The 19,353-nt window shown below is 43.4% G+C and overlaps 1 protein-coding gene across 2 annotated transcripts in view; it reads left to right on the top strand.

Annotated features, from left to right (window-relative positions):
• Positions 1-19,353, top strand: part of MAF (MAF bZIP transcription factor) — a 191,582-nt gene that overhangs the window by 51,990 nt on the left and 120,239 nt on the right. Inside the window, exon 3 of one of the 2 annotated variants that reach the window (XM_055818937.1) lies at positions 9,587-10,374. The exons of the other annotated variant lie outside the window; for it this stretch is intronic. The gene's annotated coding sequence lies outside the window, so the exon portion shown is untranslated. Of the gene's footprint in view, positions 1-9,586; positions 10,375-19,353 lie in introns of those variants that run through there. 2 annotated transcript variants of the gene reach the window in all.

Consider the following 19,353-nt stretch of genomic DNA (forward strand, 5'->3'; position numbering starts at 1 on the left):
TTGGCAGGGGCTTATCTGTTACTGCATGTGCAGAGGGTTTGGGAAAGGTAAATCCATGGGCATGCAGAAGGCAGAGGAGGTGGCTCAGGGTCTGCGTCCCCGTGCCTTGCTGCTGCAGGCTGCCTGAGGTACCCGTGTCCCAGCTGGACCCCGAAGCCAGGAGTAGCCCCTGGGCAGACAGACCCACCTTTGCTCCCGTTCATTATCCAGGGGATCTGGGCAATCTGCCTTTTTCATTTCATGATTAGGAAATGCATGAATGATTCCTGTGTGCTCTGGGACAGCGTTAGCAGGATTGGTAGGAATACCTAGCATAGACGGTGTCCAAAAATAGGTCCCTTGTCCTGCCAATGTCTTGCACATGTCCTTAACTTTCCTGCCCTGGGAAGGAACTCCTGGCACCCCACAGGACAGGAGAGTTTTTCCATTCACTTCGGTGGGTGCGGGATTTCATTCTGCCTGATAGATCTGTGGATTTTAAAGGGGCTGTGCACCAGGCACAGTTGAGCTCTTTGCAGGATTGAAGTACTTTATATTTTTAGCATTGACATGATGATCATGAGGGAAAAGTGTATGTTTTTCCCCTGCTCAGAGGGCATGGTCAGACGTGCTGCTCTGCTAGAGCTGCTCAGGGTCAAGTTGTTACTGGCCCTGGACCATTTCTTTGGGGTGCTGCACCTTCCTACCATGCAGCTCGGCTGCTTTAATTGGTGTTGTGAAGCTGACCCACACCGGCCAAAACACGTTTTTGGAAGTGGGGTTTTATAAATAGACTGTGCAGACAAAGGGTGTCTGCTCTGGTGTGGTTACGGGGCCGGGGAGAGGAGCTCGGGGCAGGGGAGGGAGCCCAGCAGCTCCCAGTAAACTGGCACAGCCCTCTTTGCAAAAGAGCGACTGCGGTGCTGGTGGAGCCTGTGGCCAGCCCTCGGCAAAGGGAAGGACGGAGAGGCCACGACCCGGGGTGTGGGTGCTCGGCTATTTTCCCCCTGTGAGACTGGCTCCCAGACCTTTGCTCATGCAAACCCTGACATATCCCGCATAAATGAGTAGCTGGAAATTACGTGCTCCCTGCCTGGTTTGGGCTGGGGCTGGATTTCACCTACTGGGCTCAGAGAGTAGATTTTGCTACTGAGTGTAATTAAGAGCATCAGAACCTGGCGCTGTGGGATCTAGCCTATCCCTGGTAGTCAGGGTGATTGACATTGGATCTTTTGATTTCTTCAGAGGCATCATAATTTTTCAAACTTATTATTAATTACAAGTGCATTAATCTCTGAGTAGTATTAACAGTATTTCAAAATATTATAATTTTATCTGATCTGACCCACTGGGAAAAAAAAAAAAAGTAGTTTTGGATGAACTGAACAACTTCATAGACAGTGTGCTTTATAACCAGATGGATTGTCCCTAGTTAGTTCCATTTCTATCTAATATTGGTGGAAGATTAAAGATACTGATTCAATGGCTGTAAAAACTCACATTAAAAATTTGCGGTAAGTGAGAAGAGGAAAATTTCATTAGAGGCATAAATTGTAACAACTGGGATGCATGCAACTTATTTTTAGTATTCTACTGACAGTCACCATTGAAATTCTCTTTTTTTCCCCAATGTTTTCTTTTCTCAAAGTGAAAAAAAAAAAAGACCAAAATGACCTCTAATATTTTGAAATATAGAACTAATTACAGTAGGGAGTGATCCTGATCCCACTGAAGTCAACTGCGGCATTTTTTATGACATTGCAGGATAGTGCCTCTATTAAGAAATAATAAGGAAATGAGATACTTTAAAGAGAGAGGTTTAAAATGAACTGGCTCTGTTGGCCTCTTTTGTAAAAATACCTTAGAGCCACTTTTATCAAGTCAAAAGGTTCATTGAAAAGAGAGAAATTAAAAGATGCCGCTTGTGAAGCCTGGCAAAACATGAAGTTCGCAATAAATATCTCTCCAATCCAATTATAACATTCAAATCAGGAGAAAAAAATTATGAAATATAATGAAAGCTTTCTTTCCACTGAAAAACTCTACTTGGAGGTGTCCAGACCTAAGGGAATTTCCAAGTCAGCATTATAGTGGGGAAAAAATGTAATATAAATGAGAGTGAAATAATCAAATTTTTCTGGTGGAAATAAGTGCAGTTGTTTGATGTAATTTTGACACACAGCATAATTTCAGCATCAACACTGAAGTTTAAAGGATTAGTGTGTCTTCGTGAGATTTCTGTACAGAAAAGCTGTTCAATGGGAAAATCTAAATCAGACTTTGGTATGCACGTTGGGCCCTCTGCGATGGAAAGCCCTGTATTATATTCGTTGCAAATAGAAAAATAGAGATGACCCTTTTTCAGTAATTTCTAGGCACCCTTTCTACTTGAAAATCCCGCATGATTATGGCATATAAATCACAAGGCATGCGATGTGTGAATGTTTTCATGCTCACAAAATCAAACTTTGCTTTATGCCTCTAACACCAGCTCAGGCAGTTAAAGATGCACGCTGGTTTTGACAGTGAGTTACACCGGGCTCATGTCACCCTGTTTATTGCAGATGTAATTTTTAATATCACGCGGATATATTCGAAACAATTAAAACAATTAAAGCAGGGCATGTCTTCGACATTTTACTCAATCCCATAGCCTCTGTGAAATATATCTGTAATTTCGGGTTCATTTCCAAATGGAGACAGATTCACACACCCTCACAGCCAAAGTCAGCGCAAGAACCAACAATTAAATGAAGCCTGAGACCTAGTCCAAAGAAGGCATATACTCAATTTAATTTTTAAATAGCTTAATTAATAGTCTCAGTTAAAGCAAAGAAGTGAAAATGGGTCAAACTATGTAAACAACGGTTAGAAAAACACACTGTCCAGCCAAAGCATTGTAGAAGTGCTTTTAAGAAGAATGGTCTTTAAATTTAATTTAAACATGGTTTTCTAACTCGGGTAAAAGCCCGGTTCAGGCAAGGCCCAAGCCACGTTTTATGCCACAAAGAATTACCGAGCTATGCTGAGAGTTTATTTAGTCTTTGCTTGTTCTGAGGCTGTGTTTCACTCTGCAGTCATCATTTTCTCCTTGCTGTCAGCATGTTGTTACCTCTCGGCAGCTCGGAATTCACCGAGACCCTCGGTGTGTTCTGAAGGGGAGTTTAATCACCGACGGGACCTGTACGAATGCTACAAAACATTGTTCACAAATATTTACTGGAATTTTGAAATGAATTGGGGTAGACTCTGCTATTGCACTCAGTGTTTGCTTTCTGCAAACATTCAGGTTCAAGTTCTTATTGACATGGCTGTGATGGATGGGTTCCCTTACATAAGTCTCAAGGCCAGGAGGGTGCTCTTGCACCGGAGCACTCGGGGAATAGAAGGAATGCCACGTGCCTTATCTGACCAGCCATCGCGAACTAGCAGCCCTCAAATAATGGGAAGATACAATTAGTGATTGAACTTACAGTTCCTGAATTCCAGACGGACAAAATTTATAAAAATCAGAAAATTTCTCTTGCTGTTGCAGAGAACATCTGCATACAGAGAAAAAAAGATGTTCTTTATTCAAAAAAAAGTTTTTGCAAAATTTTTCTTCGGTTCTTAAGTATCAGCTTAAATGAAACAAGGGTAAAATAATTTGAAAGTGGTTGAGAATGTTGTTTTTAAGAATCCTTTTATTTCTTATGCAGCAGCATTTACATGCCTCTCTCTTTGTTCTTTGAGGCTTCTGCTCCAGTGAGGACAGTGAGTTCTTTGCAGATTTGCTGATTTACAGTTAACTTCCAGGGCCTCAAGTTTTTGGTTAGAACAACTGAAAAATTTTGACTTGGTTTGGGTTTTGTTTGCTTTAATCCAATTAAGTTAACAAAAAAAGAAAGGCAGAAGAATGAAGAAAATTTATAGGTGATAAATATCAGGACTGGCTCAGGTTTGGTATGATGGTGCATTGCTTTAGGAAGCTGTCCCCAGTATCCCCTTCGGCAGCATCTCTTACCGGTATGATGAGCTTCAGGAGTTTGAGCCTGTATTTTGGCCAAGTTGGATCACATGAAAACGTTCCCCAGATTCCCCTGTTGCACCTCAATGTGTGCAGCGCACGTCATGCAGCGTAAGCTGGTGACGTCTGAAGGTGTCACTGCTCTGTGCCAGCCATCCCCTTGGGAGCTCGAGGTCAGGCCTTGGGGAGGGAATCCACTGCTGGTGGCTTCTTGTGGAGTTCATGGCTGGAACTGAGCCATTGTTTCGGCCATGCTGATCTGAATGCTGTGCTTCCATTGTGAAGGACAACATCTTCTGTATGGGATGGAAACCAGATAGTTCTTCTCACCACCTGCAGAACATCTGCAGAAGCAGAGAAACTTATCAAAGATCTTAATAATGAAGAACATTTTTAACTGATAATGTTCAAAATGCAAAACCACAATGGGAGAAAATATCCCTTTTATGGAAAACAATCAAACAAACATTTGGGACTAAAGAACAGCCCAGATGAGCTGGCCTTCTCCAGCTTGTCCATGAAGTTAAATGTGTCAAAGGGTTCTTTGCTAGGCAAAGGAAAGATATAGGAGAGGATTTTATAAATGGCAGTTGGGCAATTAATGTTAACCATCAATATCAGAATGGCTTAGATTGCATGATTAACTAGTAAGAGTTTTGAGCTGGCTGGTAATTTTAGATTAAATAGCCAGGCAGTCAGTGACTTGAATATTGATGAATATCCTGTGTTTTATTAATATGCATTCTCTATAAATTAGCGGCTTAGTACACAAAGAAGAAACCTAATGCTCTTGCTATTTTTCATTGCCACAGGTAGAGCTGAATAATTCATAGCAATTAATTTATTTCACTGATCTAGCCTTTTGGGGGGGGTGGGGGGGAGTTTAGCCTAAGTATTCTGCAGGTAATTTTTTTCACGTTTATTCATTATAAATAACTCACCAAACACATCTGAAGATGAATTCTTAGTTGCAGAGAATTTTTTTGTATTCTTAAATTGGAGAGATTGGGAGGAATATGGGCAGAACTGCAAGTAACCCACCAGTCATTACAAGAACCCAAATGAATTTTAAATTGCAAAAAAGCACAGCTAATTGCAGATACAACCCAGTTAGGATCAGACTCATCTTGATCTGTATTGATTGGTGCAGGACCGGTTACATTGCATTTTTTTGCTCCTCGTTTGATTGATTGTAATTCTTTAGGGCCAAGATTTTCTTACAAGTATTTTTATGTGTGCAGAACTTGCTATTCGTATTTAGTCCCTAATGCATTTAAAATGGCATAGGTGAAATGCTGCCCCTTTTGAAACCAAGGGGAGTTTTACCATTGACTTTGGAAGGTCCAGTATTCCACCTACTGATGGAAACATTTTTGAAAACCCTTTTTGTGCAAATAGAGCAATAACACATCCAGCACAAATGACATTTTGTATTTGTGTGAAGCTTCAGAGTATGCAAATATAGATTTTTAATTTTTTTTTTTTTAGGTAGGAAGAATGGTGCAGCTTTAAGTACAAGATGAAATGTTGCAGCACAAAGATGATTTGCCAATCCTGCAGCTCAGGGTGACTGCAGCCCTGTTTCAGTGTCATGCAGTCACATCCAGAGCAGGTAATATCCAGAAACACAGGAGGAGGAGGAGGAGGCTGTATGATTACTGCCTCTCCCTTTTGCCAGTTCTTACAAGGCACTGCACAGCAGTGAGAGTTGCATAGCATGCAATAAATCATTGCCTCGTTGTGCTCCTTCTGTAGGTTTGTTCAGGGCACCTACTCTAGTACCAGCTCCAGAGGGTTATTTGTTCTTCCCAGAAATTCCTCTCAGATTCTGTTTTGATTTGCAGGGAAAAAAAAAAAATCTCCATGTCTTCTTTTTAAAACAATTTCTTACTGTACACAACAATTTACATTACAGAACTTCCCAAGAAAAATAATTGAGGCAATGTCTGGAGATTATTTTAATTTGTAGGTGGATGATTTTGTCAAGAGGAGGCAAGAGGTTAAAGAAGGTTTTCGTGTTTTTTGTGACTTGTCAACATGAAGTATTAGCAAATGAAACACAGGGTCTTCCTCCCCTCCTTTCTTCCTTCCTCCCTTCTTGCCTGCCTTCCTTTTTCTTTCCTTCTTCCTTTCTTTTATTTTTATATACACAGAAGCTGCTGATCCTTACCTAACTAGATAATGTTGAATTGTTCTCAGTCGTAAAAGAAGTCTAAGTACCTTATTAAAAAATATTGTGAGGTCCTCATTCACTTTTTCCATATGTCTTTAGTCAGCCCTGGTCTGCAACTGGTACAGGAGGGCACTGCTCGTCTGATTGGTAGAATAAGAGGGGTTGACACTTGGTTTGGATTTAAACAGACAGATCTTCGTAAGAAAAAGTGTTCATTAGTTAGTCTAATTTACTAACGAGGAGCAGTATTCAGGATTGCTGATTTTGGTAACCAGCGTTTATTTAGCACTGCACCAAGCAAAGGCTGGAATAACCTGGACTGTACCTGCAATGAATTTGGATGGCTAGAGCAGAGACTTTAGAGAGCAGGTGCGTACACTGCAACACGGCTGGGTTTTGCTGCAGTGTGACAATGTGATCTAGGATCCGATCCAGACTCCTTGGAAATCAATGGAAATTCTACCCTTGACTTTACTGGGCTTTGGATCCTGCTCCAGCTGTGCCAGAGTGGTAATGAAATTACTCCAACCTAGGGAAGAATATTCTGGCTTAACAGATTCAGCGTTTTGTATTGGTAGATTTGTTTATACAAGGGGTCCTGACTTTGAGCTTGAATGGTTTTCACACGTGTGGTGCTCTGAGCCTCCCTCCTAGTCAGAGTTCCTTGAAACGTAATACATTTCTGTTTTGTGATCACTAGCAGACATCCCAGACGAACAATGAAATTTCGTAGATGATTATGATGTGAAACTCAAAATTGTTGCAAGCTTGCTCAAAATGTGACCTGCCTTCACACAAAAGCTCCCTGAGCTTTCCGAACCTTTCAGCAAAACTAGATGTGTTCAAAGCCATAATGAAACAGAGAACTAAGTCAGGTCTGTGTGATTTGGGGTTTCATTATACATACTTCTGCATCACCGTGTCTCAGAGTCCTGGATATATTTATTTGATCCTAAAACTCTTACAAAGAGCCTAGGAATAGAAGATGTGCTGAGGTCAGGACCAGAAACTACTTTTTCCAACACCCGCTGCAACCTGAGACCCCCGTAAACATTTAGGACTCAGCGAGAATTGTACCCATCTCTTCTTGATGAAAGTACAGTGGTGACCTTCTAGATTGATTAAAGATGTGACATTGATTGACTTTGAAGGGAGCCACATCCACCCTTCTTCTGCCAAAAAGGCAGTGGCTGCAATGTGAAGCCTCAAGAATGGGGCACTGCTCTTCCAAGTACATGGAAGACATCCAAGGGTAACGGGATAATGCAGATAATAGGATAGGGTTTCTCCCCTCCTCTCCCTCAAATAACATATAGTTAGATTTTTAGCTATCCGGACTCAGGCCTTAGGAGACTTTTCTCTGATAGCTATTTCATCTTTGTAATAGCTAAGGAAATGGGCTCTTTTTATAGGTTATGTAGGATGTTTGGTGGTTGAGAATGTCAAAAAGGACTGGTAATGTTGACTCTGCAGGGACCTTTAACGGTGATGGGGGGATGATGCTGTGAGGACCAGCGTGAACAGTGCAGTGGAAGGGATGGTGCGGTGGGGGAAAGACTTTTACTCCTCTGGCAAACACACCCCTGATGATTTTACACGCTTTGGGGTGTCTGGTTTGAAAGATGCTAAAATGGCCCAGTTTTCCAAAGATAGGCAGTACCTTAGCAATATCTGGTCTCTTTAAGGGACCTTGAGTCGACACGGAGAAATACTGGCCTTCAAAATTACCACTTTTGAAAATCTAGGCCACCGAACCTGATATGAACTATCAAAAAACAGAGACAAAGGAACGTTTACGTTGGAAAATGCATAGCGGCTTGAAAACCACAAATCAAAATAATTCAGCCTTTTATGTGTAAATCCCCCTCTCTTTGATACATGAATTGAAAAGCTGTCTGGTTTGCTTGTAGTTTCTGTAAGCAAGCAGAGTGCAGCTATACCCTCTATAATGCTATTTAAGTGTTATTTAAAGTGCAGACCTGTTAAGGTCAAGCCAGCTCATCTGTATGTTAAAACTGAACCCACCAAACCTCACACCTAAAATCAGCCAGCAAGGAGGTCTCGAGCGCCGCGGTTCCCTCCCGACAAGGGTACGGCGTGACAAATGGGGAAGCACCAAAATATCAAAGTACTTCTTCAGGGATAAGAAAGACAGAAAGGCCCCAAGCCCTGGTGCAGGTGACCACTGTCCATAGCAGGCTTTCCCAGATATGGCACCACCAGCCCCGTGCACGGGGATGCGGGCAGGAGCTGCGAACTGGCAGTAACAGCACCAGCAGACTTAGATCTTATGTGGTGCATTTCTGAGCTGGTAGCGACCAAAGAGTCACTGCAGTAGGGATTACTGCAACTCACTGAATTTACCATGTGCATATAGAAAAGAAACTTTTCAATGCAGACATGGGAAGGCAGTGTGGTGTGTTTTGCTCGTATTCCAGAGCCACTTTCCTCTGGCTGAGCGCCTTAATCCAGGCAATAGCTCTCTTGCCTTTCAGAAGGTTTATGCCCCTAAATAGTTACTTTAGGAAGTGTACTTTGCTTGGTGATAACACAAAGCAGAGGGTGTATTATTAACACCAATTAGGATTATTTACGAGAACGTAGAAAACAATAGGTCCATAAATCATTGTCTTATCAATTGCAGTTCCTCCTGAGTAATTTAGTCATCGTTGGGCAAACCATGTGTTCCACTGTTTGTCAAGTAGAGATCTGACTGATGGTAGCTGAAGTCTGAAAATGCCGAAGGTACAATATAACATAGTGAAACAGCAGTGTGTTACAAAAATCTTCTGGTGTTTTTCAAACTCTTTTTGTTATAAATCCCCTACAGCTTTTCCCCAGATACCTGTAGTGGATTTAAGGCGACTGACAGGAGCCTTGTTTCTCTCGGATTATGCTTCAGCTCTGTCTACACTAGTGTCTCGGCTAGGAGCCTGGGGTGGTTTTACAGTAATCCCCTGGTTGTCTCCATTTGTTGGGCACTAGTCCAGCTGCAGGGTGGCTTTGGTGCACACAGATTCCTTCCAGAGGAAACCCTGTGGGAGCTCTCTCCCAAAGCAACCCGGGGCTCGGTGGGACGTTCATCTCTGATCCAAGGGGTCAGCCACACCACCCAAAGTCCTTCAGGGGGTGTGTAACCCTGCTTTGCAAGAGGAAGGCTGTCAAACTGCCCAGAACTCCCAGGCCAGACTGGGATGGATGGAGCTTGTGCTGTAGTGGGTCAAATGCTTTGTGTGACACCCTTTTTGCTGGTGACTGGCAGCTCTTGTGATTGCTGCTCCTCTTTCTTCCACCAAGACGTCTCCTGGTTCATTATCCTTTCTGTTTATTAACTGCCCCATCTTCTGTAGCTGTTCCTTCTTGCTGCTGTCCTTTTTTCTTCTACTTTTATCACTTTTTGTGATCCCTTTTCCAATTTCCAACCTTAGTCTCCCAGAAGACCTGGAGTGGTGACGCCCGGATGCAGAGGAGATCACACTGCTTATAAATCTGCACCGTGAGGAGGCCAAAAGTTTCTTCAGCAGCAGGAGGTAAGCCAGGAGTGCTGGTGGGTATAAGGAACAGAGAGCGATGCCACATGCATTCGAGAAGATAAAGGCAGCATTCTTGAGGATGGAGACTTTGGGGCAGTGTCACAGTCCTATACAGAAAGCTTGAAGAGATCTTCAGGTGGGAAAACTCCACCCAGCCAGCTGCTTGTTTGGTTTAGTCCATGGACCTCAGGGCTCTGCACACCAGAGACTGAAAACTCTTGACTTACCCTAAATTTCCTCTTTGTGGACTTCTGATGTGATAGGAATGGCACAAAAAATTCATGTATCTGCTTTGCCATGACTTTTTCATCCTGCTAACTTTCCCAGGACTACTTTCTGCTCAAATTACTGGAACTTAATTACATGAGGCTTAATTTCAGTTGCTTGGCCAGCTTTAAAAATATATATTCAAATCTGAACCACAAGGGCAGAATTTTGGGAGCCTCTTTGCCCTCTCACTTTGTGTTAGTTTAAATGAAGAAACTGTGCCTGTGAATCTCTGCTTTATTACACCTATCCCAAGCCAGTCTCGCTTCTGAAGAGGCTTCCCAGACTCTCGGCAGTTTAAGGGGGAGCAGAAACTACCACTTATATTATGGTTTATGTTTTTGAAACTGTGCAAACAATAGATATTTGTCTCCTGCTTATGCATTTTCTTGTAAATAAAATGTATTGAGACCAGAGATGGAGTTACACTGACTTTTCACCGGATGAGAATTTGTACTGACATTTTACATAGAAGTGTTGTATGATCTGTATGTTTCCCAAGTAGGTCTTTGTTCAATTGGAACAAAATAAAAGAAGGAGAGGGAGAACCAATGGAGGGGCATGGAGAAGAGAGAAGGTGGAAATACGCAGATGGGGAGTGGTGGAGCTGGAGGATAGCACTGTCTATTGAAGCATTACCTGAGAATTCCTATGATCAGGAATTATTTTCTGACCTCACCATTTTGTTATAATCTGTTGCTTAGGTGATACGTAATAAGTGGCCTCCAAATTTTATTGCAGTTGCTCTTCTTTAGATTTTTCATCAGTTCGTTCCCCTCGTAAGATCTTATTTCTGTTAAGGCATGAAGACTTTATGTTTCTGCTGGGGTTGACTTGTTCTTCTGGTGTATCAGTGTTGTTATTTAGCTAGCGAGTGTCCCACAGCAATTTGTCGAGTAACACATCTATCACACAGGGATGATCAAGAATACATTGCAGCTGATGTGCAAGCACTGATGTATATCTGGAGTTGGACACCCACCTCCAACTCAGCAGATAAAAAACACTCCAAAGAGCCAACAAAAGAGGGCTTTTTTCAAACACCCCAGCCCGCTAGTGGATAATCCTTAATGCGTTGGCAGCATGCCCCTTCCTTCCTTTTCAGGAATGCTAGCCTGGCTCTGCAGCCCTGGGTTTTTTGGGTTGGTTTTTTTTTTTTGTGTTACGGCACGCACCAAAAATAAAGTGCAAGACTGGCTTGAAAAAGTTCATGACAATTTTTACCTCTGCAGCCCAAGATCACCTTATTTACCTCCAAAGAAGCAAGGGTAGTGAGCAGCAGGTCTCTTTAGGGAGCGATCTTGCCTGGCCAGTGTGGCTGTGCAGGAGATGGCTCCTTGTAGGGGCTGGCTGTTGTTTCTAGTAGCTCACTGACATATCTTCAAGGCCTGCGGGTTCAGCTTCTCCTGCGTGAGAGAGGAGAGGAAATGACCTTCACCCAGCTGAGCAGGGAACAACAGGAAACCCTCGCAGCCCGAAGCCCCTGCCATTTCCCACCCCCAAGAATCCGGCATTCAGGGACCGTTTTGATGACCTGTCAGGGTTTAGCTGCTGCAAATATATTAGCAAAGTATGTTGATGATTCATGGTGAAACGGTGTACGCTGATTTAAGTGATGGACTAGTCATTCTGTAATGGATTTGAGAATTCCCAATCAAGGTTGTACTTAGTTTTATCAAGCAGGAAGCTGGCAGGCTGTGTTTTAATCAACTGATAGCATCGCTTGGCAATTGGCATCCAGCTAGTGAACAGAGTATTTTTCAAAGACCAGCTCGCTAAGTTGCAGACAGCAACATCCACTCAGATCTTTCAGGTTTGCCTCCTATTTGTTCTGTTTGGCCTGTTTCTTTCCCAAATGAAACTTTCAGCTGGAAGTGCAGAAAGATCCAGCGCATCAGACCCTCTGCTGCTCTTTCACCAGTGTTGGAGGGGGGATGGATGAGGTAGAATATATGCTCCATCCTCTGGGAAGCTATGTTGAAGCAGCCTCCTAGATACAGCACAAAATCCCAGAACCGTGCAAATTTGAGGATTTGATATTGGCACAAGTTTTTGAGCACTCACATTGCATAAGCATGGCAGATCTATAACGTTGGGGCCACACCAGGTGGGACATGGCCTTTTCCCCTTGGAGTCAGGCTGCTTCATGACCCATTATCTACTTTATCGCCAAAGATGTAGCCTGTGTTCTGACCATCAAGAATGGTTTCCTTTCCTGATAAAACTCATCAGCTTCTTCATTACTCCTGGGAAGACCAGGTCCTGTTGAGCATCTGCACAGCGCAGACCCTCAGGTGCCATAGCTACCTTAAATAATTTCCTATTTAGGATTTATGTTCTATCACAATTTTTGAGCTATGCAGCCATCTACATCCACGTAGCTGTACTCAAGCACAGAGTCTGTTTTCTGGGGGGTTTTGGGGAGTTTTTTCTGAGGAGCTCGTTTGCTGTGCCTAGCTCCTGTTGTGCTTAGCAACCCACCTCCAATATAAATATAGCTGCTACTCTGAAGAGCAGGCTTTGAAAAGCACCAGGGGGGATCACTCCCCCATAATGCTTTTTTTCCAATGTTGCAGAGCTCTTAGGAATTTCAGAGAGAAATTCTTCTCCCAGTTAAGCTTCCCATCCAGAGAGGTCAAAATTTCCCTCCAGGCTGACAAAGCTCTCGTGCAACTTGCTGCGATGGGTTGTGAACCCCCGCTGAAAGATGGGTTCTGTCCAAGCTGCTTTTGAGTAGGGAGCCATCCGTGATGGCTTTGCACAGGAGCCCCGTGGCACTGCGTCAGGGAACGGCTCACTGGTATGCCAGCTAAACTGTATAATCCTGTTGGTTTAAAATTGGTCAAACATTTGGGGCTCTCAGAAGAGGCTCATGATTGAAAGGATGTAAAATAATCATGCTCCCAAAAAGTAATAAAAATGAAAGTGAGCTCTAAGGAACAGAGAGGAATGATTCACCGGAAAATTGTACTCTTGGAATTGTGTTGCAAATCCTGCGTGAGGGAGGAGGTGTATGTAAGCATGTAAGGACCAGATCCTGGTTTGTCCAGATGAATTGAAGAAAACAATGAAGATTAACAATCGGCTCTGTAATTTAAAGGAAAAATTTAACTTCCATCTTAGATACTGTCTGCTGACCATTACATGAAAATCAGAGAAACCAAAAAAGGTCCCTGTCTCCAGTGTCACGTCCACCAGAGTGCTTCAGCAGGCAATGCCACCCGCTGCAGGTACTGAAGTTACGGTTCCCAATGCAGAACCACCAAAAGGACATGTGAAAGCAAAGCTGAGAAAAGTCTTCTGTCTTTTCTCCCTGGACTGGAGAGTAAAAAATTTCACAGGGTCTTTTTCTGTGTGAATGTTCTTGTTTGTACATTTTACAGATTAAAATAAAAGTGTACCTTGTAAACATACTTACTAAGTCATTTTTAAAGCAAGTTAATTACTGTATCTAAGTTTTATCACAGAGCATAAGGAAGTGGGGAAAAAACCCCAGCCAGATGTGAAAAGTCTAATCTTGACTTTCTCACTCTTTATTTATTACAGTGTTTGCTCACTTTTATAAAAACCCTGCTGATGGAATCATCTGGTTTCCGAGAGCATCTCCAGGGACAGGAGGCCACATTACAACATCTCACATTATGTTATTCAGTCATTATCTCCCAAAACGTTTTTTTTCGAGACCAATATACTCTTCCTCATACTATCTGACCCCATGCAAGCAGGCTGCTCATCTCCATTCTGCAGAGAAACAGGCTGTGATGCACGTCTCTCCTGGCTCTACCCGACTCCTCGTCCTGTCTCACACTACCTATACACGGATTAGGATTTTCCCTTCTGCCTCTGGGCTTTCATTTCTATCACCTCACTAACCATGTTTTGTGCCTCTAGGTGCTACTAGGTGAACTGATGAACTGGAGCAGAGAACTGATCCCACCAAGAAATGTCTGCCACACACCCCCCAGATTTCACATTGATAATTTCTCTGGTCTGAATCACTGCATTTTTGTCCAAAAATTTGCGCTAACACAAGTCAGGACAGGTACAAAGAGGCAGGACCTCTCCAGCCAGCATTGGTGCTAACTCATGGCCCTGTTGCACTGCCTTCTCCATTTTTTTCAGCAGTTGCAGGATTTTGGTAAAAACCTTAAAAAAGGGTTATACAGTCTTAAAACATTTCATTGATCCACACAGACAGGCTTCAATTTTTAAGATTCCTTCCCTATTATCATTTAAACTTGCTAATTACCATAGAAGCTTGCTAGCAACTTGCTTGAGACACCAGTTTCAATGCAGGAAAGCACTTGCAGCATGCATAAATCTCGACATGCAAATCTGTGGGGGTCCTCTGAGTGAAAATAGGTTTTCTAGGAGATGATCCTGTTGCTCTAGATATTATTTTCACATTCAAATCTAAGGCCAAGACCTCAATCCCAGCTCATCCAGTTGACCACAAAGACCATAATAAATTTTATTTTGTATGGTAAATCCATTCCGGATTACCATTCTCACTGTGTATGTCTTCACGCAGGAATTGTGCACCAAACTATCTGGTCTGATTAATACGAGGTTATTGTGCCTACTAGTGTGCTTACAACACAACTTTACAACAGGAAAAAAATTCCCAGCCTTTTTAAACACAGAGGAAAGCAGAAAAAGGGACGACATCAGGACTAAACCAGTTCTGACAATTTCTCATTTCCATTTATTCAGAAAAAAAATCATAATTGAGACTTAAAAAAGAAAGAAAGAAAAGCCCTCCATGACTTTAAGTGTAAAATCCATTTTAGTAGCAGGAAGCTGTTATATGGTTAGAGCAGTTATTTTTATTGTCTGTCTGGGTATAGTTTTTAACTGCAGGCACAGAATAAATCAATAGTGTCATAAAGCTACTCTCACCCTCTGCCCTTTCTAAAGGGACATTGTTCAGTGTCTGTGCTGGATGTGACACAGACTGCTGCTTTGATGCACAGAATTACACCTCGACTAATGTGCTAAGGGAGAGCTCTGAGTGTGACACATATTTACCTACATCTCTTTGTCTGTATCATCTCAGAGTCACCAGATTAAAAGCAAAATAAACCACAGATACAAGCACAAAAATGCACACAAGTCCTTCATCAGAAGAGAGGGGGTTGTTCTGGTTAATCTCTTGCAAATGATATTTTCAATGAATTTGTCCATTCATAAATCTTCACAGGTGACATATTTCCAAGACTGTCCAAGAAGAGAAAGCATGCAGTGATTCATAGGATAGTCCCCGCAGCTTAAACCTGACTGTAATCTGCTCCTTAATACGGCAAGGAAGGACGTAGCAGGATCTGACTGTAGGAAGCTGAAGCTAGATAAAATTGCCCTGGAAGTGTGCCTTTTTAATAGCAGGAGTAGTTAACGGCTGGAACAGTTGGTTTAGGAATGCGGCAGATTTAGCATTACTTTCAGTCTCCAAGTCAAGAGTGAGTGTCTTTCTAAAGATGTGCAATAGCTTCAGCAGAAGTTATGGCTTTGATGCTGAAATGAGTGGGTGAAGTTCTTCAGCTGTGTTACATAGGAAACAAAACCAGATGATTATGATGGTCCTTTTCAGCCTTACTAATCCATTAAATCCTGGTTTGGGGCCTTTCACACATTGGGGGTTACAGCAGCCTCTTGGGTTTTCTGGATGGTTTCTGCAGGCAGTACACAATCCAGAGCTGGGTCTGACAAACTCCATCAAAATGGGTGTCCGGAATTTACACACTTTATAATTTATATGTAAGTCACCACCTCTGAATGCAGTTCCAGATCCATTTCCCCGTGCAGCTGAGTTCACTTTGTGCTGTGCAGCGGGGATTTTCCTTTGCAAAGCAGATACACATCTGAGCCGAAGTATTTGCTACATGCCACTGGATACCCCAAGAACAGTCACCCCTAACATGGAGAAGTAAACCCTGATGGATCAAATTCTTAGGAGATTTACTGTCAGCAGTGCACGTTGTCAAGTTAATTCATCGCTCCTCTCTTTGCTTGTGCATTGCGACTTCCCCAGGTTGGCACTTCTGACAAAAGCATGAAAACTGTACTGGTGCTGCAAGTGGGAGGTGGAGACAGAGAAAATCTGTGCTCTGTCTGTAGGACTCCGTGCCGAGACAGCTCTATTTTCACATCTAGTCACAAGCTGATTGGTATTACCTTGGGATTTGTTTTGAGGACAGCTCTCAAGAAATGGAATGGGAGTATGGATTCAGGAAAATTAAAGCAAGCAACCCAAAAAGTACTGCAGGTGGTTTCTGAAGGTAGCACCCCTCACACGTAGCCTAGAGCTCGGCAGGCAGAGAGACTGCGGGAGTTTGCGTGCTCCTGGGTGAGCGTGGAAGTTGTTGACTGAATAACACTCATCTGGGTAACCTTATCTTTGTTTTCCTTCTCTGCAAAATGCTTAGTGCTGGATTTTGTTGTCTATAAATACTGATTTGGATTTCCCTTCCTTCCCCCCCCCCACACTCTATTGAAAGCAAATCCATCTCAGGCCAGCAGCGGTTGCTGACTCCTTCCCTTCAGCTCTTCCCCGTCCCCGCGGTGCGTGAGCTCAGTGGCATGCGGCCCCTCGGCTTCCCCTCGGGACGCTGGCACTCGGGAACGAGAATAACAAATGTTGGGGAACTAATGAGACCCCAGCAGGTATGAAAAACAGTTTAGAAAAAAAACCCCTCACGTAAACTTCCTGGATTCTCAAACTTTTTCATAAATAGCCAGTGGCTGCCTGAATAGCAGCAAGCAGCAACAATAATAACAAATTACAGTAAATATCATGCTGCCATAAGTGACAGCCAACCAAACCCACTGCTGTTCAGAAATGAATTGGAAAAGATATTTCTTAATCTCTTTCTGTATTATTCAGCCAGCTGTAATGATTTATAGTGCTCCGAAGAAGTTGCTGTACGGAGTTGTTTCTTAATCATCCGTCTTAGCATCTTGCTATTATCCACATGTGCCTGTGCATCGGCGGGGGCTGCGGCGCTGCTGGATGCAGTCGTTGCGCTGCCAGCTGCCACTGCCTCGCTGCGCAGCAGCTGCACCGGGGCTGGGGTTGGAGCCACGTGTGCTCACCCTGGGAATAAAATGATTGAATGCCAGGGACCTCTCAGCCTTTCTCCGGACCTTGCTGCCTTTGGGGACAAAGCTGCTATGAGGAGGAGATGGTCCGAAAGAGGAAAGCTGTGCTCAGCCATCGCTGAGCAGGGGTCAGCCCTGTGCCGGTGCCATGAACGAAGGTGATGCCCCAGAAGCCGTGTGGTTTGAGCCCATTGGGCTGTAAATAATCCACATCCAGCGGACATGGGGGGCTTCGGTGCTGGCGTGCCTCCCAGGGATACCCTGCAGACAAGTTTGTCCCCCTGTGAGTCTGCAAGCTCGTTATCAACGCAGGAAAATAAAATGGTGGGGGATAAATTAAACTAGGAACACGGTATCAATCGCTGCTGTCTTTGTCAACTTATTACCAAAGATTTATACGTGATGCAGTGAGGACTGCTCAGTGACACATTTTAATTTAATTAAATTTCCTGTTGGATTGATGTCTGATCAATCAATAATGTTAATGTTTTTGCAATTTAGAGATTAAAGCTTGGATGAGCGGATATTGAAATACTCTTGCATTCAGCTGCCTGGGAATATCTTCTTCTGCTTCCATTTCTCAGAAAACCTGTTTTGGGTGAGGATGCATCCCGAGGCTTGCCGTGTACCTACACCAAGACCGAAAGCTTTGCCCCATCCTGGAGAGGGTGAGCGAGCTGTGCAGCAGTGTCACACCTCAGAGAGACAGAATTGCACAGAGCTAAGGTCTGGGTTTGTGCAAAATCTGTGTAGCTCTGTATATTTTCTCTCTGATGTTCAATATAGGAGAAGGTTTGAAGAATGGGACATTATGGTGTGATATTTGCCTTTCCTACATGCTCCTTGCTCTGGAAATCAGCAGTGTAGGGTTTGCACCTGGGGATGCTTCTTGGTCTGGAAATCAACAGTGTAGACGTTGCACCTGAGGATGTTCCTTGCTCTGGAAATCAGCAGGGTAGGGGTTGCACCTGGGGATGTTCCTTGCTCTGGAAATCAGAAATGTAGGGGTTGCACCTGGGGTTTTGAATTTTATGGCTACTGAGGTGTCTGACCTTCATGTGTCCTCTAGTCCCCCCTGGATCTCACTCACTCCTCTGGCCACCACAGCCTCTTGCAGCAATGAGTTCCCCAGTTTAGCTGCTGTTTTCTAAGCTGCCATCCAGGGGACAACAGGATCCTGGTCTGGAGCTGAATTTAACACTTCTTGAAGCTCCTTGCCTGCCCAGATTTCTCACAGGTGAGCTAATTGTGCTCCACCCTCTTCAGGCTGTGAAGATAAGGAGATGCTGTAGCTTGTCTATGGAACCTTTTCCCCTCTCTTACTGCCTTGTTTCATTTAGTGCCTCAAATATTTCAGTAGTGAGGTCAGGAAAGCCTTTAACTTATTCAGGGGAGTTATTCTACACTGACTTTTCTGTGAGACCTTGGGGTCTTACACAGCCCTTTAAAGACTTAAGACTCAAGGAAAAAAAATAATCCACGCTTTCAAGCTTGTAAAAGTGTGAACCCAAATTTCATCTGAGTTGCAGCCATGACCATAGTTTCAATAAGTCAAACTAATTTGTCAGATCTTAGCACCATCAAAAGTTGGACAGTGTGAAATCCCAGCCTGGCTCCGAGGTCTGCAGGCTCAGACGTCCACCTCTGGTCTCCAGGTCTGTACCATGGCTGGCTCTGTGCTACGTGGGGTGCTTATATGCTTGTTGTTTTTAGGGGAGTTTTAAAAGGGCCAATTTCTTACACAGCTGTATTTTAAAATCTGTAAAATCTATGTGTGTTCTTTTCCTTAAGGATGCTCTGGTGGCTCTTGTGTCCCTGTCCCTCAGACAACCCCAAAGTAACTCACAGAGGGAAGAAGGGAGAGAGAAAGAGATAGGAAGAAGGGGGAAAGAAAAAGCAGTTCAGCTTCCACTCTAGCACAGGCACCTGAAGGGTTGAAGTCAGCAGCTTTTCGACAGTACAAGAACTCGGTAACTTAAAACAGGAAGCAAAAGAAATACCATGACCAAATAACTTTGCCTTGACCTCCTCATAAGTGAGTCAATGACTTTAAAGTAAACTGGAACTTCTTGCTGAAATTTATTTGGACGTCAGTTGCTCCTTCCATCATTAGAACAGCAATATTCAGAAACGTGCCAAAAGATTTAGGCAGGCTGTAGGACGCAATTAAGCTGATTTTGGGGGAATGGCAGGTTGCTCTGCAAGCGTCTCCTTTTGGTTTGTGTTGTAAAGGAAGGACTGACAAATTCATGTCTCACTACTGAAATACCCTGTACTGCAGAGTTTCTTCCACTGAAGCA

Source organism: Falco peregrinus, chromosome 14 (genome assembly GCF_023634155.1).
Source record: "Falco peregrinus isolate bFalPer1 chromosome 14, bFalPer1.pri, whole genome shotgun sequence".
Taxonomy (NCBI): Eukaryota; Metazoa; Chordata; class Aves; order Falconiformes; family Falconidae; genus Falco; species Falco peregrinus.